Here is a 24,359-nt window from a genome sequence, read left to right on the forward strand (position 1 = left end):
GGCAAATGGTGCGAAACAAGGAAGTGTCACTGGGTCCGCGGCATCGCGGAGGGAGCTGCGCTACCCACGGAGAAATCGCACAAGTTGGTCAGAAAGTGACCTTTAAAGTCACTATTCATGAAAAGATCGCAGAAGTGAGGCCAAATGGAGCGGACGGCCAGCATTTAAGACGAAATTTATGGCTTAGATCCTTGAAAATCTATCACCAATCCAACATTAATAAACCGATTTTGGGGGGAACGGTCGGATTTGAATTCAAAATGCCCTATAAATTACAAGTGGTTGTCCAGCGAAAAACACTTGGCATTTTGAGAATTAAGTTGTTAAGCTCTCCGACGCCTATGAATCGTGAGAAATACGAGCTTTTGATAGTTTTTGGGGTATTTGCGACTTTGCCAACGGATACACAGAAATTCTCCACTACAAGAAAAAAGTACATTGGTGAGGGGCGAAAAATGTCACCATAAGCTCATTGGTGACGGTCAAAAGAGCCTTCATCACCAAAAACTGAACGTCACCAAAGGCGGCGTCGCCAAAAGTATAGGTGTTGTAGTGACATTCAAAGTCCATCACCAATAATGATTTATAATGACGGATAGCGACCGTCACCATTTCATATGAACAATGGTGACGGACCATAGCCTTCGTCACCAAAAACTGAACGTCACCAAAGGTGGCGTTGCCAAAAGTATAGGTGTTGTAGTGACATTCAAAGTTCGTCACCAATAATGATTTATAATTACGGATAGCGACCGTCACCATTTCATATGAGCAATGGTGACAGACCATAGCCTCCGTCACCAAAAACTGAACGTCACCAAAGGTGGCATCACTAAAAGTATAGGTGTTATGGTGACATTCAAAGTCCATCACAAATATTAATTATAATGACAGATAGTGACCGTCACCATTTCATATGAACAACAACGATTTATTGTGATGGATCTTTCATGGCCATCACTATTGGTGCATATATATAGTGACGTTTGTTGACCGTCACCAAAAACCGCATTGCCTGAAGTATAGGTGTTGTGGTGACATTCAAGGTCTGTCACGAATAATGACTATAATGACGGACAACGACCATCACCATTTCATATCAACAAAAATGATTTATGGTTACGGACCTTAAAGGGTCGTCACTATTGATGCGTATATATGGTGCCGTTTGTTGACCATCACCATTTCATATTTTGGTGAGGATCAAAATTGTCACCAAAGCTCGTTGGTGATGGTCAAAGAGCCTCCATCACTAAAAATTGATAGTCGCCATTCATATGGATGTCAAGGCACGATGGAATCGAACCACCAACCTCCTGCTTGTAAAGCAGGTGCTCTTCCATTGAGCTAGCACCCTTTAAACAATTAGACTTTTAAAAATTAGACCTTGAAACTTCATAGATTGTAAATTCTACAACTTTCAATAAATTAAAAGCTCAGCAATATTTTACTAAACAAGCAAAGCAACGTTGAAGTTGCAAGTCCCGACCTAATGGTGATGGAAGTTATGAAAAGTGGGTGGAAGGAAAAATAGTTATGTATAAGAGAATCAATATGTTCAGTTGAATACTCAATTAGAAGTGAAACTATGAAGACATTTATAATCTATAAATGACCTATAACTAGCAAATGCACCAAATATTGCAAAGGAAATGGCATAAGTGGATAGCATATGGAAGAACATTGATGAAGACAGATGCAATATGTTATAGGTTGAGTGAAAGAAAAATCTCACTGTTGTTGTTGTTTGGTGTTTAGATATCTAAATGATATATAAACTTTTGTGCAAATGTAACACAGATCTCTGGAAACCATGAACGACATATAATAAAAAAATTATATATATATCCTCTTTACATAAACCAACATGCAATTTGGAATTTCACAAGTCCGCACTCAAAACATGACTACAACTAACAAATAAAAAAATTTGACTTTGACAAAAAGCAATAGCTTCACCTTCATTCTTGAGTTGCTTCTATTTATTTGAATTTGACTCATGACATTCTTTATCTGATAAAGAATCAAAATCATCACTAGTATTAAATTCATCCAACACGGACTTTGAATATCTCACTGACATTTGCATTTTTGTTGCTATGCCTAAAAACCATGGAGTTTCTTGTCGATAGTAGATTAAGATGTGTTCCTGATGCTCAATAACACATTCCTTATTAACCATTGTTACCTGGCAAAAAACAAAGAGACAACACAATATCAGCGTACACAAAATCCCCTACCGAAATATAATCATAACTTAGCAAAGAAGTCTAAAAGATGCTCTTAATTAATAAATTTTGTATTTGGAAATATTGTTTCTTTAAATATAAAAAGGACTATGTTGTACAACACTTCTGTCTATTTATCAAGGAAATTATATCATATCATGTCACACAGTAGCAATCTACAGTACCTAAAGTAAAAAGACAAATTTGCTCAAGAAAATAGATTTAGAAAAGAGTTTTGAAAACTATAAGTTTGTCATCAAAGCTTTAATTAATTAACAACAAAATAGTTGGAGTTTGAAAATCAAAATCATTCATAGAAAACAAATAAGACAATGGCCAAAGTCGTTATTCATACAAATAAAGCTAGAGTCACTATTGCCATTGCAGATAACTGAAATTTGGGCAGTGGTCTAACAGTTAGAGCTTATTTCTCGGGAAGACTCATCAATACCATCATTCTTTTTCCACGGTCTGTTGTGTCTCTAGATCCAGATCAGATAGCTTGTCATTCTTAAGTTCTACCTTTCAAGTACTAATTTTGGTTTGTTTTGTTTTGTTTTGTTTTGTCAAGAGAATTAGGTGTTTTGTTGCAAAGATTCCTGTAATAAGGTTTTCCTACGTAAGAAAATGGTTCAATAAGATGAGGAACTAGATAGTGTAACTAAGGAGATCATTTCGGACTAAAGAAAATTTAAGTGAGAATTCATACCACTCCATGTTGGAAGAAAATAAGAGAATGTGTGACATGTGGATGTATGGGAATACTGACACCTCTAGTCATGTTAAATCGGGGCTCTCTTATTTAAGGCAAGAGGCCTACTTTCCTCCACCAACCAAAATAAATTGCATAGGAAGCACAGTTATCATTGTTTTGGGTGGAGGAAAAATATTGTTGCCTACCTCTATTTTCCTAGTCTATTTTGAAAAGAACAGCAAAAGACATCTAAAATATGTATAGTGCAGTCATTGATCTAGTTTGAAACATAGTGCGTAGAGGAAACCACTTTCAGGAGTTTTTGAGACTCTTGCTAGACACAAAGGGGCTTGTAGTTCAACATGTCCACCAACGATACCCCAAGAAATTAAACAAGATGAAGCTTTGAATAGAAATTTGGTGCTAACACATTGGTCAAGGTGATGGTAGTTGAAGAAAGGGCCATTTGAAAGGAATATATACATTTCATCTAGGAATTCTTGAAGCAAAGGCACCTAAGGATCAGATCTTGGCATGGATAGTAAAAGATAAATGCAAATTTTTTTATCATGGCCCTTGCCAGCAAGCCAGAGCCACCTTATGGGGATGCACCCACCCTACTCCCTTGGGTTTTGACCTCGTGGCATAGCTCATGTGTCTAACTAGACTTTGCCAATCCGTCTACACCCTCAAGGAACTAATGGTTTGTGTTCAAATGGTTAGAATCTTTTAGGCAGTGGTCTTTGATAGGTAAACCAGTGATAATATGGAATAAAGGTCTTGGTAGAACCCTCCGTTGGGCACCAATGTAATTATGTGTAATTGTGATACAATTTTTTTGTTTCCCCCACTAAAAATGAACATGCTACAACATGCAATGAGTAGAAAAAGATAAAGAGGAAGATTACCCATTGAGAAGCTTGCAATTGCTGGGAGTTAAAATGTTGACATACTTTGTAGCCATGACGAACCAAAGGAAACACATCACAAATACCTTTCCAATGGGTAAGACTGCAAACGTTAGCATTTTAAAGATGGATTCCGAGTCATTCCAAATTTTTTAGAATCATTGCTGGAAGAAATCCTTACAATATAAAAATAAAATTTATTTGTTTTCATATCATCTTTGCTCGTAACTCCTTACTTCATGTTAATCTCCTTCAGTCCAATCCAAACACTCCTTGTCTAATTTCCACTAAAAGCTGAGACAGATCCACAGAATGGTCTCAGCTTCCAGCAGTCGCGATTACAAACAATCATCAACCGCGCCAAAATGAAAATAAAATATATTTTCTCAACAACAGACCAGAGCGGAGCCTGTAATCACCAAACTTATATAGAAGGATATTCATTTATTTAAGAGAAAAAATAGTAAGCAAAAAGTAGTGTAACTCATGTAGGACACAATCCAGTCCAAGTTAATATAGTTGAAAAGTTATCAAACTCATGCAACAACTATATCTTGAAATAGGTGCTAGAATTACAAGGGATCTACGTATCTTGAAAATTCAATGCTTCAATAATCACAATTTTATCAATAAATTTGCATGCAAACTGTTGATGCACAAAAATATATCCAAATGAAATTTGCTCCAAAAACCATTCAGTGTTAATAAATTTTACTATGCTTCAGCTATCTGTCGAATATCTGAAATGAATGAAGAACATAGCACTCTGTTTGATACAAATAGAAGCACAATTATGAATATTCTATAGGCAACCAATCTAATATGCTCTAGATTCTGATGTAGTCTCTAAACAATTTTTATACATTTTGAGAAGATATTGTCAAAGACAGTGACTAGAAAACTTGGTCAGGGGCCCAACAATGTCTACTCATAATGCAACTAAGAGTTAAACTGCAAATGAAACCTGTCACACAATGTAGCATTATTTTACAAAGTTGTTCATGATGGGCTACTCAAGAAGGCAAAATCACGAGATTGCTTGTCTGAAGAGCAACCATCTATTTGTAGATTTTGCATAATGCATGGAACTATGAAACGATGATATAATTACACACATAATGGCTACAATTTTTGTTCACTTTCTACACTTTCTATTTTCCTCTTCAATTACATAGATTATCGATTCCATAAGTTTAGAGACTTAGCATATGCAAATTAGAACTTTGCCTCTTCAAAGGGACAAGCAAAAAATTCTTACCAAATGTTAGAATAGGCATACAAAAAGATAAGTAATAATCCACATGTGAAGCAGATTATCTTACCATTCAATCATATTTTGTAGTGTCACAGATCTTCCCAATTTTGTGAAAATCAGACATAGTAGAAATAAACTAAAAACAAAGTACACAAAAAAACAACAAAGTTTGTCAAGAAAGAAAAGAAAATTAAAAATAGTCAAAACAAGAGCACATATAGACATGCATCCACAACTTGATACAATTTGCCACCAAACTAAACCCCTTACCTAGAGAGGTACCTCCTGAGAGTTGGTTCATACTAAATCTTGATGGGGCAGTTAGGGTCCAAGCAGGAAGATCTGGGAATAATGAGGTAATAATGCATCACAATGATAGTATCATTTTTGCTTTCTCCATTGGCATATCAAACAAACGTTGAATTTGAGGCTCCAATTCAAGGACTAACTTAAGTACTGAATAAGGAAATGATACACTCAATATTGAAAGAGACTTTACCCTCGAGTAGTTGGGTTTTAGATAAATGGGGTATCAGAGATTGGAGTATTCAAGATCTCTCAAAGGAAATTAGGTGTCTTGTTGCAAAGATTATTTTAATAAGGTTTTCCTATGTAACAACATGGTACAATAAAATGAGGAACCAGATTTGTAACTACTGAGATCATTTGGGACTAAAGCAAATTTAAGTGAGAATTCATACCACTCCATGTTGAAAGAAAATAAGGGAATGTATGACACATGTGGATGTATGGGAATATTGGCACCTCTAGTCATGTTAAATATACAATTCCTTCAAACTTGTTAGCTCACCAAGCCATGGTGGCATCACATCCATGATACAACTACCAAGAAGAGATTGTATCATGTGAGGTGGCCTAAGGTTATAAAAGGTGGAGAAAACAACAAGATAATGTAGGGGATTGACAATGAATGGAGTTGAACAAAGAGGATTGGCATAATGAAGCTAAGGTTTTTAAGAACATTGAGTTTAAATGGAAAATTCTACTGAAGCTCATAAAGGATAATGATGCAAAATTCACAGATGGAAAAATCATAGACCTGGAGGACAACATAACAGATGACAACCTGAATATTAATAATAGACTGAACCATTTCAATCTTGACCAAGGTATTGGCAATTCAACTATCTAAGAGAGTCGAGGGGGTGTAGCAAACATCAGAGCCAGACTCTTCAGTAATGATGGATGAGAGCCAAGGTTTCAGGCCATCGTATTCGCAACCAAAATATGAAGAGGTTTCTTCATTTTTAAATTTAATTACAGGATTATTGTTCTTTGAACTTTGATGAGTTTTGCCTCATAAGTTTTAGAAATTACAGTAGAACCTAACTTCATACAAGGTGTTTTGCTTTTTCAAAATGGAACTCGATCCTTTATCTCCTTTTCATTTTTATTTTGGTTATTGGGTGCAATTTGACATTATGGTTTTCTGCGAATTATTAAGTGTTATAGTTAATTTTTAGGATTATCTATGAGTCTAGTCTAATGGACCATGTTTGGCACTGCCCAAAATAATTCCACAAAATTACTAAAAGGGAGGGGAGTGAAAGGAAAAAAATCGACTCTCTGTGTGCCCTAAAGACTAGGCAGCCCACACCATCCAAAAGCTCACCATTGTTGGAGACTCCAACAACACAATTCAACACGTCCAGGTGCGCTCTTCTCCCTCAAATGCCAATTTGAATTCAGTCTTCCAGCGAATTCATGCAGCTCTTCCATCATTTCCTCGATTCTCATTTTTTCATGTCCTTTAGATAAACAATAATCAAGTTGATTTCCAAGCCAATTTGGCTCTACAAGCAAAAGAAGGTGATTTAATTGTCAATGGATGTCGCTCCACCCTCTCGAACCCTTCATGGCTCTCTCCTCATTCTTTGCCTCTTCCCATGGCTCACACATGGATACCCTTCATAACCCTTGCTCCATGTGCTTCTGTTATCTCCTATCAAGTGTGATTACCTTGTCCCATCATAGTCTCCCCCCTGTACCTTTCTCATGCATTCCCTTGGCTCTTCATTGGATTTTCTCAATAATGGAGGATCCCATAGTTTGAATGTGCCATCATTTTAGAATGAGGGCCCCCTAGTTTAGATGTGCCGTCATTTTAGAATGAGAGCTTCTAACCTAATGGGAAAGACAATTATGGCACCCTTCAAAAGTTAGTGTCTTGTTGTTTCCCTGCGACATCCTCTATTTTGGCTCTTGCCCCCTCCAGGAAATCAAAGCTTCTCCCTTGTCATTGATCTCCCTACATTTTCTGAAGGCCTCCTCTCTGCCACCTCAGGTCTCATGGCTCGCCAAGCTAAGATAGTCTGAGTCAGCCCAACAACATTAGGTTGGTGACTTCAAAGACCTCAAGTCCTCCCATTGCCTTCTTCAAATCTGGATTTCAAGCTTGGAGTCCCAGATCGAGACGCTGTTAGACATTCCCATTCAACACCTACATCTTATCCACCACGTTCATGACAAATTTTAGGCTCTCTGCTCTCAACTCGAAGGCCTCTAGGTTGTGTGACTAGCAGAAATTCAGAAACATTCTCCTCTAGCTCACTCCAAAACAGCTTCTTCAGCCTCTGCAACTTCGTTCCTCCCTGACTTAAAACACTCCCGCTAAAAGGGAATTCCAGGATGACAATACAACTCAACGGTTTTCTCCAATCTCAGGTCCTAAATGAAGTGCATTGTAATTTTTAATCTACGCATATACTACAAGGATTATACTGTAAATCTTTTTTTGATAACTTGTACTAGCATAGAAGAGTGGAAAATTAACAGGGGGGTCCCAAGTTTACTGCAACATATGTTAAGGCTGACCTAGTCAATCTAATGTGGGTCCATAAGCCCCCATGGGGAGGGCATGCTATTTCTTGAGATGTTTATAAATACACACTTAAGTGTCATTTGTAAATAATCAGTGTGAGCTGTTTTTCTCTCTAAAAGTGTATCCTGCAGGCACCATATACTATTTGTAAAGTTTTGTAGATGTTCTATGCTAAGAGCAATTTCACTTTTCTCACAGCAATCATACAAGTAGATAAGCAAAATGCAGATAGAACATATAAGCAGATCTTACAGAAGACAAATCAGAAACAAGAAAAATGTATGTGTTTGTTTCGGCGGTCACCAGGATGCTTCAACCAGCAAAGTCTCCTTTGGTCAGCCAGCCCAGCATGTGTCACAACAACCCTCCAACCAGTAGATGAGTCAACCCAAGTCAGTTCTACAAAAGTCAACGCTGTCCTGAAAAGTCAACGCAGGGGCAGCAAGCTAAAAGTCAACGCAGCAGCAAAACAGTCAACCCTTTGACCTCGATTTTTGTGCCAGGTAGTATGGCCTTCAAAAATCGAACCTCCCACAAGTTTTCAGCTTGTTTGGACCAAGCGTTGACCAAAGTCAACGCTGGTCAAACTTCTGCGAAACCCTAGCAGCAGAAAAATCATCTTCGTCCTTCCCACGTGTGGCTGAAATTCGTCCTCCAGGTAGCTCGTACTTTTAGGATGAGAGAGGAAGATGTGAGTTGTGTTGTGATCAAATTCTCTCCAACTTTTCCTGTATATATATATCCATCAATGAGGGTGTGTGACACATCTGTTGGGCATGTGAGCCTACATTACAAAACTGGCTGACCTTTGCACATATAATTTATTAAGAATAATAAATTCAAAATATAAGTTTTGCTCATCGGATTAAGACTATTTTTATATGGATTTTACACCTCTCAGAAAGAGGAATCCAACAAAAATATTAGCCTCTTAATCTGAGCATCAGAACATGGAGTTTGGACCTAGTTGTCCAAATTTAACACTCCCTCTCAACTAGGGAGAACTCCATCTATTAGTGCAATTAACATCGTGAGTCATCCCGCCGAAACTTGCTTTGCTGGCTTCTTTATTTCAGAACAGAAGTGGGTCAGTCACAAAGACATCATTCCCCGACTGACATAATTCAGTCCAGAGGTCCCAGACCTCACAAATCTTGATCCCAGATCAAGTGGTTGGACCATGCCATCCTAGATAGAGAGTACGGCAATCTCTGATGCGTCCATCAGTCTTTGCTAATAGTCTCTAGCTTTTCCACACCTCATTGGCCAAATGAGAGGTACTTCCCATGAGCCCTGAACTCAATGGGTAGGATGCATACGGGGCACAGATTAAATGAGTGGCGAACCAGCTCAATAATCACAAGAGTGGGGCAGAAGCATTATGAGTGCTTATAGCTCCGAGAAGCTATCCCCAAAGCCCCCCAGAGCTCCCAGAGCTCATCGTCCAACAGGACCCACATCATAGGGTCTTTCCACGACACCAAGACTCTCACGGAAGGTTAGGAACTTGACCTTCCCCAGGGGCTTAGTGAGAATATCCGCGACCTGCTCATCAGTTCCTATATGATCGAGCCTTACGGCGCCTCGTTGTACCATATCCCGGATAAAGTGGTACCTGATATCAATATGCTTGGATCGGTCGTGGAACACAGGATTCTCAGTCATACGAATCCCACTCTGATTATCACAGAGTATTACAGTGGTATCTAGCACATGTTGGAACAGCTCACTAAAGAGCTTCCTCAACCAAACTGCTTCACAACAGGCCATACTAGCAGCAATGTATTCGGCCTCCGCGGTGCTCAAAGCCACCGACTTCTGCTTCCTGCTCATCCATGAGATCGAAGCAGAACCAAGATTGAAACAGCATCCAGATGTGCTCTTACGATCCACCACACTGCCAGCCCAATCGGCATCAGTATATCCCCGGAGTATCACACTCCCGACAGTGTATCTCAGCCCATGGTTTATCGTGCCCCGAAGATATCTCAAAAGATTCTTGGCACCAACCCAGTGAAAATGATGAGGCTCAACCATCTGTTGACTCAAAGTATTCACTGCAAAACATATGTCCGGACGGGTGTTCACTAAGAACATCAAAGCTCCTATGAGTTGACGATACTCAGTAGGATTGGCCAAGATAGGCCCTGCAGCGCTGCCACTCAACTTCTTAAAGTTGAGTTCCATTGGTGTCGACACGGACTTACAGTCCACCATCCCAAATCTTTCCAGAAGCTTCACAATATACTTTCCTTGAGAAAGGAAAATCTCTCCAAGTCTCTGCCAGACCTCCAGGCCTAGGAAATAGTGCATCAGTCCTAGGTCTTTCATCTCGAACTCAGCAGCAAGCTCCCTCTTACATTGATGAATGAGAGGGTCATCACCTGTCAGGAAGAGGTCGTCCACATACAGCACTAGAATGAGAGGCTTTCCTTCCTCAACCTTAAAGTAAAGGTTTGGATCAACATTGCTTCGAGTGAAGCCCAGCTTCATCAAGTAACTATCCATCCTCTCATACCAAGCTCTGGGTGCTTGCTTTAACCCATAGAGGGCTTTCTTCAACCTGCAGACATAAGTGTCTCGATCTTGAACTTCAAATCCCAGAGGTTGTTCTACATACACCTCTTCCTTTATTGCACCATGCAGAAAAGCGGTCTTGACATCCATCTGATGAAGACTCCATCCTTGCGTAGCAGCAAGGGCTATGATGGATCGGATGGTGGTATATCGAGCCACAGGTGCAAATATATCGTCATAGTCAATTCCTTCCTTTTGAGAGAAGCCACGGGCAACAAATCTTGCCTTAAACTTTTCAGCGCTCCCATCAGATCCATGTTTAATCTTGTAGAGCCATTTAGCGGTGACAACAGATTTGTCCTTCGGTCTCGGGACCACATCCCAGACATCATTCTTCATAATAGCCTCATATTCTTCATGCATAGCATTCTTCCAGACTTTATGCTTGATGGCTTCTTCAAAAGATCCAGGTTCAGATTGTATAATAGTACTCATGGCAGCTAGATACCCTTGGTATCTACACGGCTTCTTGCTTTCTCGGAATGTTCCCCTTGGGGCAGCATGACCCTCAGCATCTTCGAGGGTGTCCCTGAGCCATGATGGCCTCTTTCCTAGAGAAGGGGAAGGATCAATAGGGTCCATTGGCCCTTCAACATCAAGCATAGTCTCATCCTGGGGTTCTTCCAGATTTCCAGGTCTTTCTTCATGGTTTTCTTCAGATCTAGGAAGATCTACTACTTTCTTCAGGGAAGCATCTTCGTCAAAAGTGACATCATGGCTTATCTCTACTTCCCTTTGACCAGGTACATAGACTCTATATGCCTTAGAAGTCTCACTGTAGCCCACAAACATTCCTTTCTTCCCAGTAGCATCCAGCTTACTTCTCTTTTCTTTCGGCACATGAAAATAGACAGGACATCCAAAAATTCTAAAATGTGAGACATCAGGTTTCTTACCAGAGAAAACCTCTTCGGGAGTTTTGGAGTCCAAAGCGGAATGAGGGCATCGGTTTTGAATGTACACAGCAGTATTTGCAGCTTCTCCCTATAGAAACTTTGGAAGACCCTGGTCACATAGCATGGCACGGGCAGCTTCCACAATAGTCCTATTCTTGCGTTCAGCAACACCATTCTGCTCAGGAGTATATGCAGTGGTAGTCTCCCTCTTAATGCTAGCTTCTCTGCAAAAGTCTTTGAACTCATTTGACTCATATTCAGTGCCATTGTCAGTCCTCAAAATCTTGATCTTCTTTCCGGTCATATTTTCCACCAAGGCTTTGAAGGTACGGAACCACATGAAAGCCTCATCCTTCTTCTTCAAGAAGTATATCCAGGTTTTGCGAGAGAAGTCATCAGTAAATGTCATATAGTAAGAACATCCCCCCAGGGATGTTACAGGCAACATACCGGAAAGATCAGAATGGACCAGTTGCAATATCTCAGATGTCTTTGTGACACTTGAGGGGAAAGGTCCCCTTGTATGTTTTCCTTCAGCACAGCCCTTACATACACCTTTATGATTATTTCCAAAATCAGGCATCCCTGTCACCACCTTCCTTGCTTCGGGAAGAGCCTTGTAATGAAGGTGTCCAAATCTTCGGTGCCATAGTTCGGTTTGACGGATAGTATCACAAGTCATAGCTCCCAACGGACTCCCTCCAACCTGGTAGAGTGTACCAACTCTAAAACCAATTGAGATAGCTTCCTTGAAGCTCTTCTTCCACATGAGTACCTTTCCATCAGAGAAAGTTACATTGAATCCTTTGTCTTCCATGGCAGATACAGACACAAGGTTCTTCTTCAATTTGGGTACATAGAGTACATCTTGTAGATGGAGGACTTGTCCTTGAGACAAGTGGAGGGTCACAGTCCCGGTCCCTTTCACAGGATAAGTGGCATTATCCCCAAGGATAATTTCTAGATTAGTATCCCTTTCAACCATGTCAGAAAGTGTTTCCTTGAATCCAGTGATGTGTCTTGAGGCACCACTATCGATTAGCCAGACATCCATAGTGTCGGGCGGAGATGCAGCTGAGAGAGCAGATATTAGAATATACTCATTTCTTTTATCAACAACATTAGACTCCTCATACCTGGTATTTCTGGTCCTTTTAGAAGGTGGATGGTTTCCTTCAAAGTGAGCCTTCCTCTTTCCTTTGGATTTGTCATTTCTTTGATTCCCATTCCTTCGGTTGTTGTTGTTGTCGTCACTATCGGGAGAATTCTTCTGGAAGGGGCATTCTCTAGCATAGTGTCCAGTCCTATGGCAGGTGAAACATTTACCCTTCTTCTTTTGAGTCTTAGTCCTTCCTTTGTCCTTGGAACCACCAGAGTTCTTCTTTCGGGAATGAGCAACATAGGCAGCATTTCTTTCATTATCAAATTCCTTCATCCTTGTTTCTTCTTGCATACATCTAGACAGAAGCTCATCAAAGTTAGGGATGGTATTATTGTTGAGAATGGTAGTTGTGAATACTTGCCATTCATATGGAAGTCCTCCAAGTGCGGTGAGAACCATCTCACGATCAGCTATTGTCTCCCCAATAGCTAGCAGATTGTTCCTGGTTTCGGTCAACTTCATAAAGAAAGTTTGAATAGACTCGTCTCGGCCCTTCTTCATATTCTTCAACTTGTTCTTGAGGAATAGCACTTGGTTCACATTGTTTACTCGGAACATAAGTATTAGTTTGTCATACATCTCCTTGGATGTGCCTAGTTCAGATATGTAGGCAACCAGACTCTTATTTATGGATTCCCTGATCAGCAGTTTTGCTCTGATTTCTCCCTTCTTATACTTGTGTTTAACAGCAGCAGAGGCATTTGATGGAGGTTCTTGAATCTTCCCTGTCACATGATCTAGGAGATCATGATCTTCTAATTTGAGATCTAATAACATCTTCCAGGCATGGAAGTCATCACTTCCAGTCAGCTTGTCATTCTCCCTGAATTCAAGCTTAGAGGAATCCATTTCCTTCGATGATGATTGCTATAGATAGAGTTTGTCTTCACCTCAGCTCTGATACCATGTAAAGTTTTGTAGATGTTCTATGCTAAGAGCAATTTCACTTTTCTCACAGCAATCATACAAGTAGATAAGCAAAATGCAGATAGAACATATAAGCAGATCTTACAGAGGACAAATCAGAAACAAGAAAAATGTATGTGTTTGTTTCGGCGGTCAACAGGATGCTTCAACCAGCAAAGTCTCCTTTGGTCAGCCAGCCCAGCATGTGTCACAACAACCCTCCAACCAGTAGATGAGTCAACCCAAGTCAGTTCTACAAAAGTCAACGCTGTCCTGAAAAGTCAACGCAGGGGCAGCAAGCTAAAAGTCAACGCAGCAGCAAAACAGTCAACCCTTTGACCTCGATTTTTGTGCCAGGTAGTATGGCCTTCAAAAATCGAACCTCCCACAAGTTTTCAGCTTGTTTGGACCAAGCGTTGACCAAAGTCAACGCTGGTCAAACTTCTGCGAAACCCTAGCAGCAGAAACCCTAGCAGCAGAAAAATCCTCTTCGTCCTTCCCACGTGTGGCTGAAATTCGTCCTCCAGGTAGCTCGTACTTTTAGGATGAGAGAGGAAGATGTGAGTTGTGTTGTGATCAAATTCTCTCCAACTTTTCCTGTATATATATATCCATCAATGAGGGTGTGTGACACATCTGTTGGGCATGTGAGCCTACATTACAAAACTGGCTGACCTTTGCACATATAATTTATTAAGAATAATAAATTCAAAATATAAGTTTTGCTCATCGGATTAAGACTATTTTTATATGGATTTTACACCTCTCAGAAAGAGGAATCCAACAAAAATATTAGCCTCTTAATCTGAGCATCAGAACATGGAGTTTGGACCTAGTTGTCCAAATTTAACACTATTGCACCCTCTCGCTATCTTGGTGTGACATTTGTGATCAGTTATCTCTATATAGCACTCTTATGGTATTTTACTCTAGTGCATCTATGGTTCACAACTAGTGCACTTGCTCACTCTTTATCAAGTGTTGTTTTCTCCTTTCTTATTGCAGGTTTTAGGGTTTGTTAGTGGTTCCTCTCAATCCTTGCTTTCTCTTGTGATGTCACAATTTTCATGGTCAAAATATGTCTTCCATCTTCCCCACATTTTTGCCATTGCAATGATTCCAACTGAAGTTGTGCAAACTGTTGATCCCCAACCATCTATAAGCATTTAATTTTCAATCGGGTTAACATAAAACAGAATGCAATTATAAAGTATCATACAACCAACACATTTTGCACATACTATAATAATAATAAACATACATGTCAAACTATTTATATGCTAGCATGGAGTAAATTACCTCAATAGTTGGGGGAACAAGGGGCCGCTTGCCTTTGAGCACAATTACAAGAAATTCCAGCTTCTTTTCTTCATCCCATTCACTATAGGTACCCATGTCTAAATACTCCGTAATGACATCTAAAGTTTCTTAATGTTTGCCAGATTCCTGATCCACCAAAATTTGATAAATCTGACAGTCGATTGTTCAAATTATAAAGTTGAACATTTGAACCATACTTATGATAAATACCTGGCGCAGATCAAGTTTCATCAATATCATTCCGAATGTTGAAACCCGCCGAATAAGGTCAGCCAGGCGTCCATCAGCTAGGATATCTGACCCACATGATTGCTGCAGAAAACGAACTAAATTAATGATGCACATTTCACCCCGGCAGGAAAAGCAGATGCTCACTCCAAACAGAGAACTTTAGAAATACCATTGATTCATAGCAAAGCATCAGAGGTTCTAAAAGTTGTGCTGAATTTTCATAGTACTGATTAGGGTCATAATCACAGGGAATGCCCTCCAAGATCTCTTCAATCCGCCTACGTGTAGTGATAAGCTATAAGCACAAGTGTATAAACAGACGCACATTAGATATGAAACATTTGAAAGGAGAACAAGGTACGATTCAAATTTTAACGTTAATCCTAACTACGATAAATTCAATTCAAAACATTAGCTGATCTAAACAAACATAAAATACATCCAAACTTAGATGCCCCAAGATATTTGACAAAATGAACATATTCTTTGCAAACAAGAAACAGAATCAATGGAGTAACAAACCTTTTCCCTTACGTCTCCAAGGACAATTCTATAAGGAGCAAAATCTGGGCGCTGTGTAATGCTTGGATTAAGAATTTTATCAAAGATGGATTTACCCACATTAAATTCTGATGTTTTCTTTCGAGGACTGGAAAAACCAAAACCTGTTGTACTACTGGCAGAAGGAGTTCCAGTCCCTGATCCAGTTGAAGATGCATTTGTAGAAACATTAATTGTTCTGACATTTACATCCAGCTTTCCATCTTCATACTTCTCTGAATTTCTTGAAAGGGAACTCTTCAGCAGTGTCACTGAGCTCTCAGCATTGTGACCAGACTAAATGGCAACAAAAGATCATTCTCTTAAGTTACAAATTGCAATATTCAGTATTTGAAAATTCAGCATTTGCATCTTGATGCATGAAAAAAAGTCTTCAACTTTTTGAGAAAACGTTATGGAGAACAACATACTATATTTGTTTTTACTATTAATATCTGAAAAATTAATGATGAATTATTTTGAATTCTGTCTAATTTACCTCAAAGGAATCACTGTGATCTGTCACTGGGAACTCTAAGATGGGTAGCTGGGATTCTCCGTCATTGCATTCTATACAAGAAAGTAGAGGAAAAGAATGAACATGAGGCATGTCACATGACATTTGCACAGAAAAATTGTGTTGAACAAGGTATCAGCGGCAACTCTCTAATAGATGGCTATTTACCTGAAATAAGTTTTCGGGCCAACATTACAAGCAATAGCAAAAAATTTCCAAGCAAATTCACTGTAAAGAAAATAAATGATCTATATTGCACAAAAACAGAGAATATAGCAGATTCCAGAATAAACCCAAAGATAATGGAAAATAAGGAAATATTCATCGTGTCCACGAAAATTATATGCAAATAGTAAATACACAATGATAGGGAGAAACACACTGCTTACATGGGCTTCACACCATCTGCCCCAGAAAGATAAATGGGGGCACTCTGCCACCCAACAAGGAAGACATAATGCCTTCTGGAATACCCATCAATATCAAACATATGATAGTCAAATGGTCTGCCCTTTCATAATTTTAAAAAGGGATATTTCCAGCAAATTCCTTGTTTTATTTTCAATTTAATTTGCAGAATGTTTACGAGAAAAAATCTTGAAGGAATTTGTCAGAAATAGTATTGAATATTGAAAAAGGGATATTACAGTGGTGTCAGAGCTGCTTTCCTACCAGCCTGAGGTGATTGATTAGCAGTGGAAGATTTATCTTTTGTTCCCGGAATGTGAAATTTCAACAGGATTGAAACACTAGCTCCCAATTTATTGTGTATTTCCAGAGGCTGAGTTCATTATCTATCTGGGCCAAATTTGTTGTATTTGCACAAGCCAAGTTCGAGGGTTCAGAAGGGCCAAATTTGTGAGGGCCGCATCCATTAATTGTTGAGGCCAAGTCTGCCATTCACTGGAGCCGAATCCGTGATACTCGCAGTGGCCGAATTCGTGGGTTTTTGGAGGCTGAATAGCTGTGCAAATTCACGGGTTTTTGGAGGCCGAGCCACTGTGCATATTCATGGGTTTTTGGAGGCCGAATCGCTGTACAAATTCGTGAGTTTTAAGGGGTTGAATCAATGTGCAAATTCGTGGGTTTTTGGAGGCTGAATCACTGTACAAATACGTGGGTCTTTGGAGGCCGAATCGCTGTACAAATACGTAGGTCTTTGGAGGCTGAATCACTGTCCAAATTCTTGGGTTTTTGGAGGCTGAATCACTGGGCAAATTCGTGGGTCTTTGGAGTCTGAATCGTTGTACAAATTCATGGGTTTTAGAGGCCGAATCATTGTGAAAATTCATGGGTTTTTGAAGGCCGAATCTTTGGAGAAAATTGAGGTTGAATCGTTGTAAGAAATTGAGGGTTGTGGAGGGCCAAACCACTATGCGCATTGGAGCGAATTTGTTGTGCGTGTTATTGGCCAGGTGAGGTGATTGACCAGGCTTCATTATGTGTTGCTGGAGACAATGATTCCTATGAAAGGGTCACTGAGTTTGGTTATGATGTTGTCATTGCTATGTCAAAGATATTTGGTATTCGAAATGCATCAATGAAGGGCACGCCTGAGGATTCACTGAGGAGCTTTCAGTACCTGTCTGTAGATTCAGGACAGAAGCAGTGATAAGTAATTTGTCCAATTTTATGATTTTTTGGGGAATTAAAAAGGTTTGTTCTAGCTTGGTATATCTATTTGGCCAATTCCGTTGTCATTTGTTCTTGCAGTTTGAGATTAAGCCCATACAAGAGGAATATATTTAAAATTAATCATAGGCTGGCCTTGATAGGGAAAGAAAATTCATAGGTTTCGTGCATCTACATCGAGGAAATTCATAGGTTTCGTGCATCTACATCGAGGATGAGCAGTTAAAAGACGAAGGAAAGCAGCCAAAGAGAGTGCATGATTGACCAAACATTGTCTCAATGGGCCCTATTTTAAATTGTTGCTTGCCATTCATCATTTCTTGGGCATGTAATACATAGTCAACTCAAACAGCATACAACAAAACCCCAAGCTTCTATCCTGATTAGCTGTTTGGTTTCTCTATTTTACATAAATACGTATCAAGCTCTCATTTATCTCAATTTGGTTCTATCGAATTTAAAATAGAAGTTATTGTATGGTTAAATATCGTTGAAATCACTGCCTGTCCATGCAGAATCGAAAAAAATGTTCTCTGTACTTTCCAGGCAACTGCCAATCTGTTGAGTTTAATGTATTTGTACCTGTCTTGCTCAGAATGCTTGCATATGTCCATCTCTGACTTGGCCTTCCAAATCAGATTACTGTGAGATAAAGTCTGAAGTAAGAGGAGACAGAATGGAATAGTGGCTTGTTGTAAAGAGAAATATCTATTTCTTTTTCATTTGTCATTCAGATTACGAGCTGCTGAGGAAACGTGATCTCATTGATCTGTTTTTCAATGCTTGAGTCTACAATCCTATAGAGATCACCTTGCTAGTTCCACTTAATTTCATGGGAGGTGTATCAGAAACAGAAATGACCGTGCATCTCTTAGGGAATTTAAACGCAACAAAATATAGCATGTCTGCCTCTCAGGGATACTTCATGCTTTGCCCAAATCATGGGGTGTATGGGGCCTTAAACATCTTTCTATCTTGTTAAAGAGGGAGTCTATACAGGCTGATAGAATTTTTTTATTTTGAGGAAAAACGTGTGAACAGATTTGAAACCATCGTTTCGGACTAGCTTAGTGAGTCCATCATTAGGGCAATGAGATTTGCTTTTGAGAAGAGAGAGCGTGAAAATTACGGAGCTTATTAATTAGCTCTCGAGATTCTCATCTTCTCAAAATTTAAAGCATTGTTCATTATATCCCTTCCATAGTGGGACTTAATGGTGTTAAAGAGGGAGTCCATACAGGCTGATAGAATTTTTTTATTTTGAGGAAAACCTTTTCGTCAAAAGTCAGTTGGAGACTTCTCTCCACAGAGAGCCTGTGGACATCGGTAGTTTTCAGGAAATACATTTCCCCCTCTCGCTTGATGAATGGATCAGAAAACTGAATAAAATGGTGCCAAACTCTTCAATTATCTGGAAAGTTGTTATAGCTTCATTTAATATTATTGGAGGTGGCCTCACTTGGAAGGTGGGCAATGGGCAGAAAGTTAATATCAGTTTGGAACCATGGGTTGGCTGCCAAGCTAATTTTAGACTTCCTTTGGATCTTGTGGCTTTCCTGAATGAGCACGACAAAGTTTTCCACAATCAGGTTGTGGATGAGGATTGGACTACTTTCTGGTGGCAAGGTTGGCAGAATGTGGCTCATTTGGGCCTTTAAGGAGAGCATGCCGATATGTGGTAGGATTATATTATCTCTCTCAGAAGGTCAAATGTCAGAAAAAGAGATAGGGTGGACCCTTTGTGTTGGGTTCACTCTCCTTCTCGGGTATATACCCCAAAATTAGGATACAGTCACCAGATAGTAGAAGTCAAGACTTTCTCTATGGTGTTTATTAAAAAACAAAGTGACAACTTGGGACAAATTACAAAAAATATAAAAAGAAGGTCCCAACATGTGTAATTTATGTAAAAATGTTGAAGAGTCTATCTCACACTTGTTTCTGGAGAGGAAACAATAGCTTGATTGAGGCTTGGAAGTCGCGGTGGGATTCGTCAAACAACGAGACCCTCAGAAACATCCCTCCCCTCATTTGTTGGGGGGCTAGCTTGCCAGGAACAAAGCCACTTTTAGGGACTCCTCATCCGCACCCAATCTTATTGAGCTGAAGTGTGTGCAATTTATGCTCTCCTTCCATCAAAAGACTTTATTCACGTGCCTCGCAATATCATTGAAGAAGAGATCAATCAACACATTCCTTGGTCTTATTTTGACGGTGCTTCAAAGTGAGGACAGTAGTTGTGGTGGTGGCCTCGTTCTTTTCATAAATGAACATCATTTCATGAAGTCAAAAATTGGTCTAGGCAAAGGATCTAATAATTTTTCTGAACTTCTATCTTTAAAGATTCTACTCTGCTAGGCTCTAGAATATGATTGTTTCTCTCTTCCAGTCTTTGGGGATTCTTTAAATGTGATTAATTGGTTTAATGAAGTTCAAAGATGTCACAACCACACACCTTCCCATTCTAGAAGAAATTCTTCAGATTAAACAAGCTTTTAATAATATATTCTACTGTCATATCTATAGGGAAAGGAACCATGAAGCAAATTTTCTATCCAAGGAAGGTGCTAGAAAGGCTATGAGCGATTGGCAGGTCACAGAACATATGAATGGGACAGTCCAAATTTTCCAGCACCACTCTTTTATAGATATGTGATGCTTTGTGTTTCTCCTCTGTGTCAAGCTACAGATTATATTTCTCTACCCTTTTTTTAACAGTTTGTAAGATATTTGATTTTTTGATGTAAATATTTCGGTTACAAAGGTCAGTTATTGATTTTTATTTACTGCTAGATAGGACTTATTATGAACAGATCAGTATATATCAGTTCTGCTCCCACGTTGTGTGGACATAACAATTTTGATGTTTGATCTCAGGGTGGTTTTTATCACACACAAATTATTTGGAGGTTGTACTACTCACGGCTTTGGCCATTGACAGATGGTTTTTTTTGCTGAATGCACATAGTGCAGGTATTGTAACTTTTTGTTGCGATTTTTTCTTCGGGAAAAAAAAAATAAAAAAATTGTTTTCCTTGATCTGCAATTCAGGCACCATAAATCTTAATATAACTATTAATCAATTGAACTATACAACCCTAGCATCCACATAAACGAGGGTAACAACTCTTTTGCTAAGTCAATCCTCGCATTTAACAAATTTCAAACCATATCATTAATGAATTTCAAAACCTAGCAATAAAAAATTTAAAGGCTTCAAAGCCTTTCCATTACGCCAGCTAATTACTCAAAAAGGCCAAAACTGTTACACTAAACATAAAATAAAAATAAAAATTAAAAAAAAAAACAAAAAAAAACAAAAAAAACAAAAAAACAAACAGTGCAGATGTTCTACTAAACTAGCAATGGACCTAAAACGTCTAGATTCGCTATTCATAACCCCGATTAACATAAATAAGATGGAATTTTGATGCGAACGAATAACTTACTCATGATATAAGCGATCGCCAAAGAAGAAACCCTGGCCACCGCAAAAGAGACCTTGACGCTCCTCACTCTGTGTTTGTCCAGGGCCAAGTCCAGCAAAATTATCCCCACCCCACCAAGTAAGAACATAAACCTCGATGAGAGCCCTTCGATAATATATTGCCCTTTCACTCTTCCAGATAGGAAGACAACCGGTTTTATGTTCATGTGACAGGACCCTTCACGCTCCCAATGCCCGGTGACTCGACGATGACATCGTAGATGAAGCTGAAGACCACCAAGAAATAGGTGGCCAAGACGAGGGAGAAGACAATCATCGTTGAGGGCAGCGAAAAGGAGGGCACCTTCAGGCGCATGCGGGGTACTCTGAGAGCACTATAAGGAAGCTTTAGGATGAGAAGCAAGGGATCCATTGAATATGGTGAAGATAAGTCTATGCTTGATGATGTCGAGCTCTGGTGATGAACAGGAACCTCTGTCGACATTTTTCCAGTGACGGCATTTTTATCAGAGATGAAACTAATAATGTAAAACTGAATTAAATTTTAATTAAAATTTATGGAGAAAGATGCGTTTCAATAGCTTTTTAAAAATGGGTTAAAATAATAGTTTGAAATAAATATTATCCCATAAAAATTGAAAAAGTGCATCCTGGTCGAAGTATGAGATACTTTCGATTTACTTCAAAATTTTATTGGAACTTTGATCATACTATGATTTCTATTAGAATTTTGGAGAAATCAATTGTTACTATGACTTTAACTTAATTTAAATCAATATTATTTTATTTTTATTAAAATTTTCTAGAAACTAATTATGGACCATTGTTCATTTTAAATAAATGTTATTATGTACTTAAACTAGCATCTAAGGGTTTAGTTTCGATAGTGGTGGTTCAAGCTTACATACATGTTAGCTAACCCTAATAATATTATTTTGGAACAAGTTTATAAATTGATTCAATTGGTCTCATTTTTATGTTAATAATTCAATCACCTAAATATTGGTAGTGAGATTGAAAATGGGGTTGTTCTTTAATGTTCATGAAACATGAGCCTAATATGTATTGCATGTGGCTTTATTTTAACCTTATCCTTGATCGTTATTTGAAAAAATTATTTTGTCAAAAGAAAAACCTAGGTCTCCTTGTGGTGAACCCTATGAAAATCGATGGTAAGGCCATAAAGAGTCTTTTTTGTATAATCACTAATGATGGGGGACATACTTGTAAATAGAATATTAATATACTTGAGAGTTTAGAACTCATGGTGCTCCCATTGTAGATGAATTAAAACCCTAAAACATGTGTTCTAGTTTTGTCCCTTGGCCAAATCTACATGGGCTTTGGCAAAGTCTTTGGGTTGCTAGTGACCCTTGCTAATATTAGATGGAATGCAATCTTGTTAGGAAAACATCTTCCTGAGGCCACAAAGTTTCATTCTTCTTGGATTGTTGTTCATGTTGTAGTGTTTTTCTTTTTGTGAAAGAAATGCAATGAAATCTTATTTTATGATAAAGAGCCTTCATAAACTTTCTTGTGGTATGATAGCACACTAATTTGTATGAAACTACACTTGCAGATTATAATGCAAGTGCAAAGGATTTAGATAAAAGGGGTGTCTTTTTAGCAACTACTAGAATTATAGGGTGTTGCCCCTTGCAACATGAGTAAGGAGCCCCTTGGCCCTTTCGCCACCTAGTCAAACTATTCTTAATGTGGTGATAATAGGTCATGTCACATGGTTAGTGGACATATTTGTTAAAGGAAGAGACACAAACACAACTAGCCTCATTCTTTAGTGAATAAAAACAAATTCTTGAGTATTGTGTCGAGCATTTTTTTAGGCATTGAAGACTCATAAGACATGATCCTTTGGTTATTATTGGAGTCTAATCGAAGGGGTAAGGCACAAAATTGAGTTGCCATGTTAGTGTAAGACATACATCCAATAGTTAGGTGCCAGGGTGTTCCAACGCGTGCTAGGAAGTGTTAGGGAGTGTCAGGGAAACAAAAGGGAGAACTAGGTCAAATTAATGCATGGAAATGAATGAATAACAGTTTGTGACAAGAAGTGTCACTAAGTTCCAAGTGTGCTAAGGAGGGAGTGACAAGGTATGCTAGGCGGTGCTAAGGCTTGCTAGAGGCCAGGGCAACATGCCAAGATGTGCCAGGTGCCAAGGTGTGACAAAGCATGCTAGGGAGTGTCAGGGAAACACGAGGGATCACTAGTTTCAAATGCATGGAAATGAATGAATAAGAGTGTGTAACAGGGAGTGTCATCGAGTTCAAGGTGTGCTAATGAGGGAGTGACAAGGAATGCTAGAGTGCCAGGGTGGCATGCCAAGATGTGCCAAGTGCTAGGGTGTGTCAATGTGTGCCAAGGAGTGTTAGGGAGTGTCATGGAAACACAAGGGAGAACTAGTTCAAAATGCATGGAAATTAATGAAAAAGAGTGCATGATAGGGAGTGTCAATGAGTGTTAAGGAGGGAGTGACAAGGTTATATGCTACGTAGTGCTAAGGCATGCTAGAGTGCCAGGGCATATCAAGGAGTGGTAGTGTGTGCTAGGGAGTGCCAAATCATGCCAAGGAATGCAGGGGATTCTAACACGTGCCACATAGTTCCAAGACATTCTAAGACGTGTCAAGTGATATGGCATGTCAAGATGTAAACTGTGTTGCTTAGTTGTTTTACTGCCACAGTTGGATGTGAGCCTTGTCTTGGTAACTTGTTAAGTGGGATGAGTTGATATTGGACATGAGTAGCCTTAGATGAGTTACATGTAGTTCTTAGGTGAACAAGGCATGTGTTGAATTTCCACGACAAATGATAATTTGGGTTTGGTCTTAGAATCTTTGATGCAAACACACTCAAGTACCACAACACATCTACTTTAATGCACGATGAAATATACACACATCAGGGAATCAACTAATGCACATGACAATTTTTAACTTTTTCAAACCCTTCTTCATTATATTACAAACTATAATACAACAGGCTAGAGCTCCCATACCAGGGATCATGACCCTTTACAATCACATTGATACAAGGAATACAACTAGGGCTCGGTGTTAGTCCTTTAACAACCAGTCTATCCTGAACAAGACAACACTTGACCTACTTGTTGATGGTGGCCTGATCCAGGTGGATATTGGTGGTCACCTGCCTATTCCACCTAGACCTCCAACGAGTTTCACTAG

The 24,359-nt window shown here is 39.1% G+C and overlaps 1 pseudogene across 1 annotated transcript; it reads right to left on the reverse strand.

Annotated features, from left to right (window-relative positions):
• Positions 1 to 1,838: 1,838 nt before the first annotated feature.
• On the reverse strand, positions 1,839 to 21,667 carry LOC149189161 (uncharacterized; annotated as a pseudogene). The gene is made up of 7 exons (XR_016255878.1): positions 21,158 to 21,667; positions 16,059 to 16,129; positions 15,542 to 15,856; positions 15,189 to 15,314; positions 14,999 to 15,100; positions 14,768 to 14,914; positions 1,839 to 2,188 (listed from the first exon to the last, which is right to left on the reverse strand). The product of XR_016255878.1 is annotated as an uncharacterized LOC149189161 (transcript).
• Between the last annotated feature and the right edge of the window lie 2,692 nt (positions 21,668 to 24,359).

The sequence above is a fragment of the Pinus tabuliformis genome, chromosome 3_1, assembly GCF_031772625.1.
Source record: "Pinus tabuliformis cultivar Carrire ecotype Pingquan chromosome 3_1, CPIR1, whole genome shotgun sequence".
Lineage (NCBI taxonomy): Eukaryota > Viridiplantae > Streptophyta > Pinopsida > Pinales > Pinaceae > Pinus > Pinus tabuliformis.